General features: G+C 47.8%; 1 long non-coding RNA gene across 2 annotated transcripts; it reads left to right on the forward strand.

Annotated features, from left to right (window-relative positions):
- Positions 1-5,927: 5,927 nt before the first annotated feature.
- Positions 5,928-8,360, forward strand: LOC135978190 (uncharacterized). 2 transcript variants are annotated; one of them, XR_010595604.1, is made up of 3 exons: positions 5,928-6,080; positions 6,875-7,337; positions 7,943-8,360. It is a non-coding gene; the product is annotated as an uncharacterized LOC135978190 (long non-coding RNA). The 2 variants fall into 2 exon arrangements; XR_010595605.1 differs by having other exon boundaries at positions 7,023-7,337.
- Positions 8,361-12,425: the final 4,065 nt, after the last annotated feature.

Below are 12,425 nucleotides of genomic sequence, written 5' to 3' on the forward strand. Positions count from 1 at the left end.
CTAGGAGGGTGGTGATGCCTTTGAATCTGCTAGGATAGAGTCCCCTATCTTGTACTTAGAGCCTATATTTTTTCTTACCTTCTACACAGATGACGATTTCTTTCAAAAAAATCCAGTCCGATATGAAAAAAAAAACCCACAGAATGTCCTCCACAACAACGGTCTCTTGGTACTCTGAGAGAACCACGAGATGGAGACTTGCTGCAGCAAGGCTACAGGGGGTCTCTGAGGTTCCCTCTGCCCTGCATCCCTGTCCTGCCTGGCTGTTGTCAAGGGAGCTCTGTGAGGTCACAGACGCCTCATCATCTTTGCCCAATAGGCTGAGTTCCTGCCAAAGACCTTTGTGAAGTCACTGCCACACTCACGATTCCCTGGCAGACCTGATGCCTGCCTTTGGCCAGCCTGGTTGGATGTTTGAGCTGCACCCCGGATCTCCCCACTTGCTCATTATTGATTCTGGGGAGCAACCAGGCCACCTGGTAAAACAGCAGAGTCTGTTCCTCACCCCACACTGAGTTTTTCATAGAGGCCCAGATTGTGATACAATTCCATCTCCTAATGTGGTCTCTATTTCCAGGGCTATGAAATGTCACACACTTTGCACCATATTAAGCCCAATTCTTGTTGTGGCTTTCTTGGCTAGATCGAATTAGCCCTGCCCCATGATATCCGATCTCCCCGTCCTGCTGGGAGCCCCCGAGCCAGGAGCACCCCAGTAGGGGCCTCCTTGCTGTTTGTCTGCCGGGCTGGTGACAGGACTTCCTCTGCGTGGGGATACCAGATGCACCTCCAGAGGCAGTGCAGAAGTGAGTGCACTGCATCAGCCCAGCGTTGGGCTCAGGGCTTTGCCCTTGGCAGCTTCTGCTCCAGTCACGTCTCTGGGTGCCCGGATTCAGAGCTTCTGGCCCCCTGTGGCTGCAGCCAGTGCTGGGGAACTGGGCTCAGGACTTTCATGCCCCTCCCCACTCCTGCTGGCACTCTGGGTGTCCGGGCTCGGGTCTTCTGCCAGGCATCTGCAGCTGAGGCTCGGGGCTTCCCTTGTCTTTCCTTCTGGGGCTCAGGTGTCTATTTTTCTAGATGTCCCGAAAATGGTAGGAGCCGAGGTGCTCCCAAGTAGTAGGTAGGAGCTGAGGTGCTCCCAACAGCAGGAACCCTCCTGCACATCTGGGAACCTCCTCTAGCTTCAGAAAGGTTGCTGGCTGCTGCCCTTGGAGCCCAGGTCTGAAGGCACCACACACGTGAGGGTGGCCATGCTGTGACCCCTACAACAACCGCTGAACTCCCCTATTCTCCTATTTTGGTCGGGACCCCCATGGTTACAATACCATGACATTTCAGATGGAAACATTGGTCAATTTCAAGGCCAGAGGGTTTTTAAATTAGTCAAACTGAGCCCTGAATTTGGTAGGGACCTGGCTATTATGGAAGTCCTAGCAGGTTTGCACTCCCGGTTCTCCTGAAAGGCCATTGAGAATTCATGCTGCCTGAGAAACTTCCCAGAATAAGCTACCAGGACTGGGGGGGGGGATGAAGGAAACCAACCAAAGCCTGAGCTAGGATGGAGAGCATTGATCCCAGCGGTGTTTGAACCCCTCCACCCCCACCTGCCTGCCTGCCGTGAAACGGACAGAGAGACACTGATTTCTATTGGTGAACTTGCTACAGACCGTGGGCTTCAGCACAAGCCATGGAGCCCATACTCTGACCTCTTGGATAAACAGCAACGTTGACTTTTTAGAAACCTTCCCCCCAGTGCTCTGCATCCACTTGGGATTGTGCCCAGCAGAGGCTGGTGGAGGGGAGGGGAAGGCAGAGGAGGCCATGCAAATGTTGTGGCGTCTGCACTACCCCACAGACACACACCCAGCAATGCACGGCATAATAGCCAGGACAGTAAATGATTTGGCCGTAACCTCCAAAATCCTCAGTGTTGAAAGTACAATTTATCTAGAAAACAATGGGAGGGAGGGGTTAGAGAGTTGCAGTAACCACCTGGATTTCCAGTCTCTGGCCAGGCACATCCCCCTCTCCACAGTTTTCACTGATATCTTCTCCAAACTGGTCCTCCTGATATAATCTGAGGTCACATCCTGGCCTGCAGGGACATTGGCAGGATCTTCACTGTTCCCAGCTGCAGCATCACCCTTGTTATCCTGCCTGATAAGGATCCCGCCAGGGCTCAGCTAAATGGCATGTATCATGACAGGCTCTTTGCTGAGGGCCCTTGACAGCACCCGCACCCAAACCCCTCAACCCCAGCCCCACCCCAGAGCCTGCACCCCCAGCCGAAGCCCTCACTCTCTCCCACACCCCAAGCCCAATTCTGTGAGCATTCATGGCCCTCCATACAATTTCTATACCCTGATGTGGCCCGTGAGTCAAAAAGTTTGCCCATCCCTGGTCTAAGGCCACCGAATGTTCGCAGTTACATGGCCCATGAAGCTCGCTTCCATCACTCACTGGTTAAAGCTTCAAACAAGCCCCTTTGTGCTTTCTCCCATTCTGCCCCCCAAACTCGGGAGGAGCTCCCTGTAAACATCAGCAAAATGACCTCCTCATCCCAGGGACTGTTTGATTCTTCAATTATTCCCATATCCAGCAGGCTTGCCAGCTCCTTCTGAACCTGCTGCTGCAATGTACCAGTTCTGTGGGGTGCTTTGCTGGGTGCAGGTTGTGATCCCACAGTGTTAATCTTAGGCAACTTTTGTGAGTCAGGCCTGGCCTGCTAGATAATACCTGGCAGTGACTTTGCAGCACAGTCATAACCTCTGTCTTTTCAGTTACGGTGACCTCTTCACACACCTCAATGCTCTCGAGTGGTATTCAGGCATCAGATCCGTAAGGGGCTGTCTTACAATCCTCTGCACAGAATAGCATCTTGACAACAGCTTCACTATTGTGATGCACTTTTAACAGCCCGAGGTGCATCCCTGCTGCGAGGCCTGTGTACATTGCAGGTAACAGCGTGACCCCTCCCTACCACCTCCGAAGGCCCCTCCCATCAGTTTTGCAGTTTGTACTTTTCCACAAGGAGTAACAACTGCAGCAGATCAACTGCATCAAATGATCACTCGCAAGGACAGCAGGACCCCGTTTATCCCATCGAATTGGGACCAGGGCCAGACTGGTTAACCAAAACTTCGGATAATCGGATGAATGGGAAAGTGCGAGGCTGCATCGCCATCTAGTGACCATAGCAGATACTGCTCATTTCTGGACCTGTGTGTGCTGGTTGTTGGGTTAATATGGAGAACCGGATAATGGAGGGTCTGATAAACAGGGTTCTACTGTATTGTGCTCATCCCATTCTTTCCAAGCTGCTTGGCTTTTAGTGAGGTTTCGCTTCGCTATTCCAATCATGGATTTAGGGAAACCTAATTTAGGCTCCTCCCTGTGAAAGGGAAAGGAAAAGTGAAGTGCTTCGATAAGATCAACCTTACCAGAATGAAATGGTTCCATTTTTTCTGTTTCAAAAGGGCATTTGGCTTCAGAATTTTATTTCATTTTTTATGAGATTGTGTCTTTTATGTTTTGTGGCACACAAGCAGAGAAGTTAGAGAAAACATAAAATACTCTTGCTGGAAGTTCACAATGTCTTGCTAATTTGTTTCTTAGGAGCCAGAACAATAATACATAACAACTCAAAAATCAGAGGGAGAGCACATAGGCTACTGCCAATTACAGAGAGGCACAACTCACTGGGTACCTGCTGACTGACTGCTGCTAAGCCCTGATTGTGTGCTGCTCTACTGAGCTCCCTAGCATGCAAGCAGTTCCAGGAAACATGCCCAAAATTTAAAGTCACAGTATTCAATTTTTAACACAACCACAAATACAGCAGAGCATCAAAATTTTCTGTTTTACAAGGTCTCTCCTTTTTTGGAACCCTTGCTTCTAAACATGCTATTTGGGATTTGAATCAAATTTCAGCTACTAATCATCATGTGTGTGGAATCATCATTAATGTGTATTCTGTGTAGTTATGTTTTATTCTTTACTATTGTTTCAACTAATTTGCCCGGTACTGACATTAGACTTACTGGTCTGTAATTGCCGGGATCACATCTAAGAGCCCTTTTTAAATATTGATGTTACATTAGCTATCTTCCAGTCATTGGATACAGAAGCTGATTTAAAGGACAGGTTACAAACCATAGTTAATAGTTCCGCAATTTCACATTTGAGTTCTTTCAGAACTCTTGGGTGAATGCCATCTGGTCCTGGTGACTTGTTACTGTTAAGTTATCAGTTAATTCCAAAACCTCCTCTAGTGACACTCCTCAGATTTGTCACCTACAAAGGACAGCTCAGGTTTGGGAATCTCCCTGTCATCCTCAGCCATGAAGACTGAAGCAAAGAATTCATTTAGTTTCTCTACAATGACTTTATCGTCTTTAAGTGCTCTTTTGTATCTCGATCATCCGGGGCCCCACTGGTTGTTTAGCAGGCTTCCTGCTTCTGATGTACTTAAAAAAACATGTTGTTATTAACTTTTGAGTTTTTGGCTAGCTGTTCTTCAAACTCCTTTTTGGCTTTTCTTATTACATTTTTACAATTAATCTGGCAGTGCTTGTGCTCCTTTCTATTTACCTCACTAGGATTTGACTTCCCCTTTTTAAAAGATGCCTTTTTATCTCTCTCTGCTTCTTTTACATGATTGTTAAGCCACGGTGGCTCTTTTTTAGTTCTTTTACTGTGTTTTTTAATTTGGGGTGTACATTTAAGTTGGGCCTCTACTATGAAAAGTGTCCATGCAGTTTGCAAGGATTCACTCTAGTCACTGTAACTTTTAATTTCTGTATAACTAACTTCCTCATTTTTGCATAGTTCCCCTTTCTGAAATTAAATGCCACAGTGTTGGGCTGTTGAGGTGTTCTTCCCACCACAAGAATGTTAAATGTTATTATATTATGGTCACTGTTTCCAAGCGGTCCTGTTATAGTTACCTCTTCGACCAGCTCCTGCGCTCCACTCAGGATTAAATCAAGAATTGACTCTCCCCTTGTGGATTCCTGTACCAGCTGCTCCAAGAAGCAGTCATTTAAAGTATCTAGAAATGTTGTCTCTGCATTTCGTCCTGAGGTGACATGTACCCAGTCAATATGGGGATAATTGAAATCCCCCATTATTATTGAGTTCTTTATTTTGATAGCCTCTCCTATCTCCCTTAGCATTTCATTGTCTCTATCACTGTCCTGGTCAGGTGGTCGATAATAGATCCGTACTGGTACGTTCTTATTAGAGCATGGAATTACTATCCATAGAGATTCTATGGAACATGTGGATTCATTTAAGATTTTTACTTCATTTGATTCTACATTTTCTTTCACATATAGTGCCACTCCCCCCACGCATGACCTGTTCTGTCCTTTTGATATATTTTGTACCCTGGAATGATTGTGTCCCATTGATTGTCCCCACTCTACCAGGTTTCTGTGATGCCTATTATATCAATATCCTCCTTTAACACATCTGAGCACTGTGACTTCATCGGATTGGTGGCGAACTCACTCAGTGTTTGTGAAGGCGTTCCCTTCATCCACCATCAACCTTAAATGATGCTGATGTAGGATGTGTCTGCTCTGGGGTTGGGATCTCTGGCGGGCTCCCTTTGAACTCAAGATCTGTGGCTCTCGAGGGAGGCAAAGAAGGCCATCAGAAAATGTAATCAGTTTTGTTCCCTGCAAGGCCACAGTCCGGGCTCTATTACAGATAAGTTTTTCAAGTGCTTGTACACAAATGCTAGAAGCCTGCCTGCTTTGAGATGAAAGACAGCCTGACACTGCACTGGACTCGGGCTGTGCCATGAAACTGAGCTCAAATAATTTGCACCCTAAGCCGGGCACACCCATGGTGCTGGGCATCAGCCCAAGTTCCAGTTAGGAGGTAGGTTTTGTTTGCTGACACTCTGCAGCTGTGTGGTTTCTGATCATTGCAAAGGAAAGGCTGTGACCCAACCTCCCTGAAATAGTTTTACTTTCAGATTCCTATTGACTCTTTATTTTTACGGCACAAGGCAAACCCAGCTGAACAGACACCTCTTTAAGAGCTGTGATCAGTTTAGCTTCCAACAAAAAAGAGTAAGTACTATACTATTAGCTATTTAAAAAGATTGGAAAACTTAAAATACAAATCTGTGGGCCAAATCCTGAATTCTCAGGAGGGGCTTGGTGGTGGTGTGGGAATGCTCCTCCGGGATCTGGGTGCAGAAGAGACTCTGTGACATACGTTTCCATTTCCTTTATGGGGACATTATGGGGTGAGCCACCTTTGCAATATAATCTCTGAACCCCAAGGAGGTGGGGTTGGGAATTGCAGCTCCCCCACCCTTGACCACCAGCAGTAAGTCCACCCCCAAAATGAACACAGCCTGAAGCAGCATTAACTTTCACAGGAGCCTTTGATTTTTCACATTCCCTTTGATTTTAATACAATGTCCGCAATCCTAAAAAATGGGGGTGGGGCTTAATGGGGGGTGGGGAAATTCCATCATTCATAACTGAAATGTACAGAGACAGAGGTGAGGTGGATTGCTCAAGGGAGGGACCCTCTGCATGCAGATCTCCCCATTCCCACTTAGAAAAGGAACAGCTGTCTCAGCAGCGTGGTCCCCACTCCCCTCAGGACATGCTGGTCTCTAACTAGCAAAACACGGGTAAAAAGATGGGTAAAAGGAGGGACAGAGCCGCAGCAGCTTTGACACAGTGAGCCGGGAAGGTGTAAATGAGCCAGAGCTGCAGTTCAGTTTTGGCAGCATTATTGGAGTTGGCCCTGTCTCAACCCCATGGGGACTAACACCCAGTTTTCATGAACCCCAGTGCACTGCTAGAGCTAATTTCCAGTCGTTATTACAGAACTATTCCATTTTCAACAGGAAAGAGGGGAGTCTGGTGGGTCCGTCTCTCAAATTGTTGAAATGGCCAATCTCATGATAACGCACAAGGCACTTTCCTTCAGTTACTCGCTGAACTGAAGCTGCCTCTAGCAGCGTCACGAATCCTGTGTCTTCTGTCTTTTAAAAGCAAATCACTGCGGATCCTGCGATTCAGTGATAATGGCCACTGGGGACAAATACAGGATTCTATGCACCAAACGCAAAGAGCTGGTAGAAACTATTCCAAGTGATCCTGATAACATCTTGGATGAGTTACTTGCCCAGTCCATCATCACAGAGGAGGAGTACAACAGCTTCTATCAAAAAGAGAACTTAGTGATCAAAATCAGGAAGTTGTTAATTCACATACAGAAAAAAGGGGAGTCAACCTGCCAGCAATTTCTGGAGTGTTTAGAAATCCTCTTTCCTGGCATCAATCAGGATTTACAACCTTCTGGTCATGGTAAGTCAAATCCCTTTCTGTTTTATTTTTAAAAAACAACAACAAAAAAGAGGTAATAGCCATAATCTTTATGAGGAGAGATTAATAAGACTGGGACTTTTCAGCTTGGAAAAGAGAGGACACCCCAGCTCTGACCCTGGGCTCCTGCAGCACCAGCGCAGAGCTGTCCCTACAGAGTAAATGAGAGACCCTGGGGGGGTTGGGACTCAGTCCTCCCCACCCTGAGCCTTGCTCCCCTTTATCTCAGTCTCTTCTACTCTGGGGGTCTCCCCTGGTCAGTAGCATGAGTGTTACTGGGGCTGTGTGACCCAGGGACTTCTTGGTGCCAACTGGCAGAGGACACAGGGATGCATTAGGATTTCCGGGATCCTCTGGGCCTGGTATCTACATACTAGTTCACCAAAGCGTGTCATGCCAGGCCTCTACTGAAAGCCTGTGTCACACTGGTCATCTTAATCATTGCAAAATGTATGTACAGATACCATGTAAGGAGTTATCTATATAGACTGAAACTTATATTCTTAAGGTCTGTGACTTGAAACTGGTGAGAAAAGGTGAAAAACAGGTTTCTTTCAGACAAAAGATGTTTATCGGTCTATCTACAGGTACGCTGAGTATTGTATGGTTCACAATGGGTACCATTTACAGTCTGAGCAAAACGTTAATCAAGTGCTCACAGAGTGTCCTGGACAGGAAAAGACAAGCAGCGGGAGTTGTCCTACAAGTGCACACAATGGAGTTTTGGACGATAACTGTAGATAAAGAGACAAACTCTGCATCTTCCCACTGAGGAGACAAGAGGACTGTGTGCTTGTCTCATGAATAGAAGATCACAGCCACACCTGATTGGAAGGATTTGGGGCTTTTGCTCTTATGACAGGACAATGGCCTATTCATCAAGTTTAGGCTCGAGTGTGCATGTCATGATTTTATTTTATATGTAACCCTTTGTTTCTAATATTTCTACTTGTTATCATTTGAATCCCTGTGTTAAATAAACATACTTGCTTTCTGTGTGAACAAGTGTGAGTGCGGTGCATTAAATGGAGCTGTGTAGTGTTGTGTAACTGGTAAGATGCAGTTTGGGAACACCGGGTCTAGTAATTCTGCATGTCTGGTGGGTCAGGGGCTGGATACTCCAGGGCGATGCTCGAGGGTTGGTGGGTGCGTATCACTAACCTATACCGAGAGAGCAAGACCTGCAGAGGCCTAGAGGGGAGTGACCCCCTGGCACACACTGACTAGGCTTCCTCACGCGAAGGGCAGGTGGTAGCAAAGTGTCTCACAGCCCTGGGTATCCCTGGGAGGCATCACAGGGGAAGGGAATGGGACTGACCCAAACCCCCTGGTCCATTGCCACCTCCAGTGGCTGCAATGTCCCCCCACCCTGGAGCAGTAGCAACCCAGTCCTTTCATGGATGCTTGTTCGCCCATTGTTGTATCCAACAAGCAAAGTATTAACAACTTCAACAGAACTTTATTTACAGTGGAAGTCTCTTTTCCAAGCTGTAGCTGCACACTCTGTAACTCTCCCGGTCTCCTCAACTCCCCCCCTCCCCTTCCTGTTTCCTGTCCTTTCAGACTCCCAACAGCCAGTGCTCTCAGTTCTAATAATCACATGCAGCATCTAAACACCACACCGGCTGCCCCCTTTGTCCTGTCAGCCGAGAACTGCTCCGCCTGAGGGGGTGGGGCAGCAGCTCCCCCAGGGCAGGGAATCAAGAGGGGGCTGAGGCTGCAGAGCGAACAGTCCTATCCTGAGAGCTCGCTGCCCAGGGCAGAGGGGCCAGCTGGGGCTGATGGGGGAGTGGCAGCTGCCAGGGCCAGGGCCAGGGGCCTGGGAAAGGCCTGAGAAGTGCCCCCCCCCCATGAAAACCCCTTCACTAAATTCGCTCACGGACCCTGAGCTGCTCCTTCCCCCTGTACATTTCCCCCTCTCCTTCCCAGCCTCCTCTTGGCTCCCCCACATCTGCTGCCTTCTGAACTCTCTTCTCCCCTCTGATCCCTCCCAATCTCCCCCATCCCACAGGGCCCTTCCCCTCGACTCCCTGACTCCTGCCCCCTGCCCCTTCCCTTCCCCACAACCTTCTCTCAAATCTGCTTCTCTCCACCCTCTGGAATTCCCCCTTCCCTACCCATGTAAACTGTGTCCTCCCCCTCCATGGCCCTCTCCTAAATCCCCCCTCCTGTTCTTTACCCCTCCCCCTGAACTCCCTGCCCCTTTGTCCCCCCCTTCCCCGTTGTGTCGTTGTGTCGGTTTAACTGTCACCTCATGCCGAGCTCCGCCCCCCTCAGGGCACCTAGGCCCTCATTAGCCTCAAGGGATGGGTGGGGCTCATTTGCATAGAGGAGGCTAGAGCAGCCAATCAGGGACCAGCCTGGGGGAGTTATAAAGGGCTCCCCAGGGTCCAGTGGATGCAGACCCCTGGGCAGGACTGCGCCTGTGCTGGGAGCCATGGCTGCAGTCTCAGGGGAGGGGTCTGTGACCCACCCCAGAGCAGGCAGGGCCCCAGGTGGTGGCAGGGGGAGGCTGCCCTACACAGATGCTGGGGTCTCAGGGGCAGCATGAGGCTGTGGTGTCCAGAGCCAGACGCATGGGGAGGGCAGGGCCCAGGGGCCCCAGGGATGGGAGCTGGCAGCGACCAGAATAGTCAGCCTGGTAGCCAACTGGTAAAACAGGTAGCCACTCGGTCCGTGTCCTGGAAAGGAAAAGGACCGTGGAGGGAGTGGCAACTCCAGAACAATTGTGATGCTGTTTGGAGTGGGGGGAAGGAGGGCAGCAGGGGAGTCTGTTTAGACACAAAAATCATGGTGTTTCCAATCCTTTGGTATCTAAAATCAAAGGTTTACTTACAGAAAGAAAGAAAGAAAGAAAGAAAGAAAGAAAGAAAGAAAGAAAGAAAGAAAGAAAGAAAGAAAGAAAGAAAGAAAGAAAGAAAGACGAGAGTTAAAACTGATTAAAGGAATCAAATACATATAATAATTGCAAGTTCTTAGTTCAGGCTTGAAGGAGTGATGGAATAAACTGCTGGCTTAAGTCAAGTCTCGGTTACTTCCATATCAGTCCTCAGTCCCTGTGTTACAATGCTCCCATTAGTAAAAGTCCATAGTCCAGAGGTTTGAGCAGGAAAGAGGCAAAATGGAAGATGTTTCCCAGGTCTTTTATAGCTTCTGCCAAGTGAAGGGAAACCCATTATTCTCATTGTGGAAAATTACAGGTAACAAGATGGTGTTTGGAGTCACATGGGCAAGTCACATCTCCATGCATGGTTCGCTTAGTCATAGCAGAAGCCATTACCCCCACTCTAGTTTGAACGTTCACAGGAAAGTCCATTAAGTGCAGATCGGTGTCGTTCCTGGTCCATTATCAGCTTTTGCATTTCTGAATATTACAAAAGGTCCTTTTTCTAGATTTAAAGATGAGTGAGCCTTTAAAACCTGTCTCATCAAATAACAGGTTCTTCTGATCCCAAAGGACCAGCCACAAACCTTGGTCAATATACAATCCAGATCTTACACAAAAGCCGATTACACGGGAAAGAAACAGGGAATGGTACAGACTTCATCAATGGCAGTAGTAACTTGATCCTGCCCCAGCTTTATTGAACATTAAATCAACATGTTAATAGGATTTAATGTTAATAATAATAATTAGTCCTGCCTTGACTGCAGGGAACTGGATTAGATGGCCTCTCGAGGTCACTGCCCGTCCTATGATTCTATGATCATCATCCAACCACTAAAGAATCATTCATTGTCTGGTATATCACTTTTCTCAGGGCATGTTTCACCTCCTTGTTCCTCAGGCTGTAGATCAGGGGTTCAGCATAGGGATCACAAGGGTGTAGAACACGGACACCACTTTGTCCTGAGCTGATGAGCTGCCGGATGTGGGCCGTAAATACATAAAGAACAGAGTCCCATACAATATGCTGACAGCCGTCAAGTGGGAGGCGCAGGTGGAGAAGGCTTTGCGCCTGCCTTCGGTAGACCGGGTCCTCAAGATATTGAGGATAATATAAATGTAGGAGATGAGGATGCAGTCCATAAATCTGAAAATCCCCCTAGGACTTCCAGTCAGGGATACACTTGGAAATGTTCATTACAATATTTTTTTCATTACTTTTTTTCCCTGAGAAAATAAGGTTTGTAGACTGATCGTATGAGAATCCAATGTTAGGAACTTTACAACAAGTTTCCACGCGCAATTGAATGGGTGTTGAAGGAGTCAGGATTAAGGGGCATGTCAAAGATGAGCAAAAGCCTGAGACTGGAGTAACAAGAGGGGCTATACATTAGGATTCAGGGGAACGTGTAGAGTCACTAGACCAGACAGGACTGGGATAGCTCAGGGTGCTGCATGTCAAGCCTCAGCTAAAACATGCAGAGAGTCGGGGCCTAGAAGAGAGGGTGTGTCAGAATTAACTTGCGTTAGTAGAAGCAGTGGTGGAATGTCCAGTATTGCAAGAATAAGGGGTTGTGGGTTGAGACGGAAGGTTATTGACAAAAGTGTGTCACAGACCAGGGCAACTGCACTTGTATTCCTCCTTGGTTACTCAAGGGCACTCGCTTTCGGCTCCTCAGCCATCACCTCTCAGAGTGATGTGAGTCTCTTCCCCACCTTCCTGACGAGTGGTTTTCCTGCTGCACAATTCCCTGTCTGCGCAGTGGTATTCCTAGCAAGCCAGACTACCTTAAAGGCCAGTGTCTCTCCTTGGCTTTCTCGCCAAAGGTTATAATCGGCATGATTGTCAGTAGCTTTAAGTTACCACACAACCTTTTCTAGGCAAAGACGTTTATTTTTAAGGTGAAAGCTTTGAACAGAAAACATATTAAAAACAATAAAAGAACCTGTCCACTGGCTGATAAGCTTGACAGAGATCACCCAGCTGCAGCAAGGGCGCTCGGGGAAGTCAACCCTTCAAAATTCCATACAGAGTCATGTGGCCACCATCCCATCTAATATCTCTCCTTAGAACCTATGGGGCAGAGCTGTCACATCTCCCTTCTTACACTTGTTATCCCAAATAATTGGATTTAAGTCTGAGATCTGGTCCTCCCACCAGGAAGTGGGTATGATGTTCCTTT

This window comes from Chrysemys picta, unplaced genomic scaffold, assembly GCF_011386835.1.
Source record: "Chrysemys picta bellii isolate R12L10 unplaced genomic scaffold, ASM1138683v2 scaf163, whole genome shotgun sequence".
NCBI lineage: Eukaryota > Metazoa > Chordata > Testudines > Emydidae > Chrysemys > Chrysemys picta.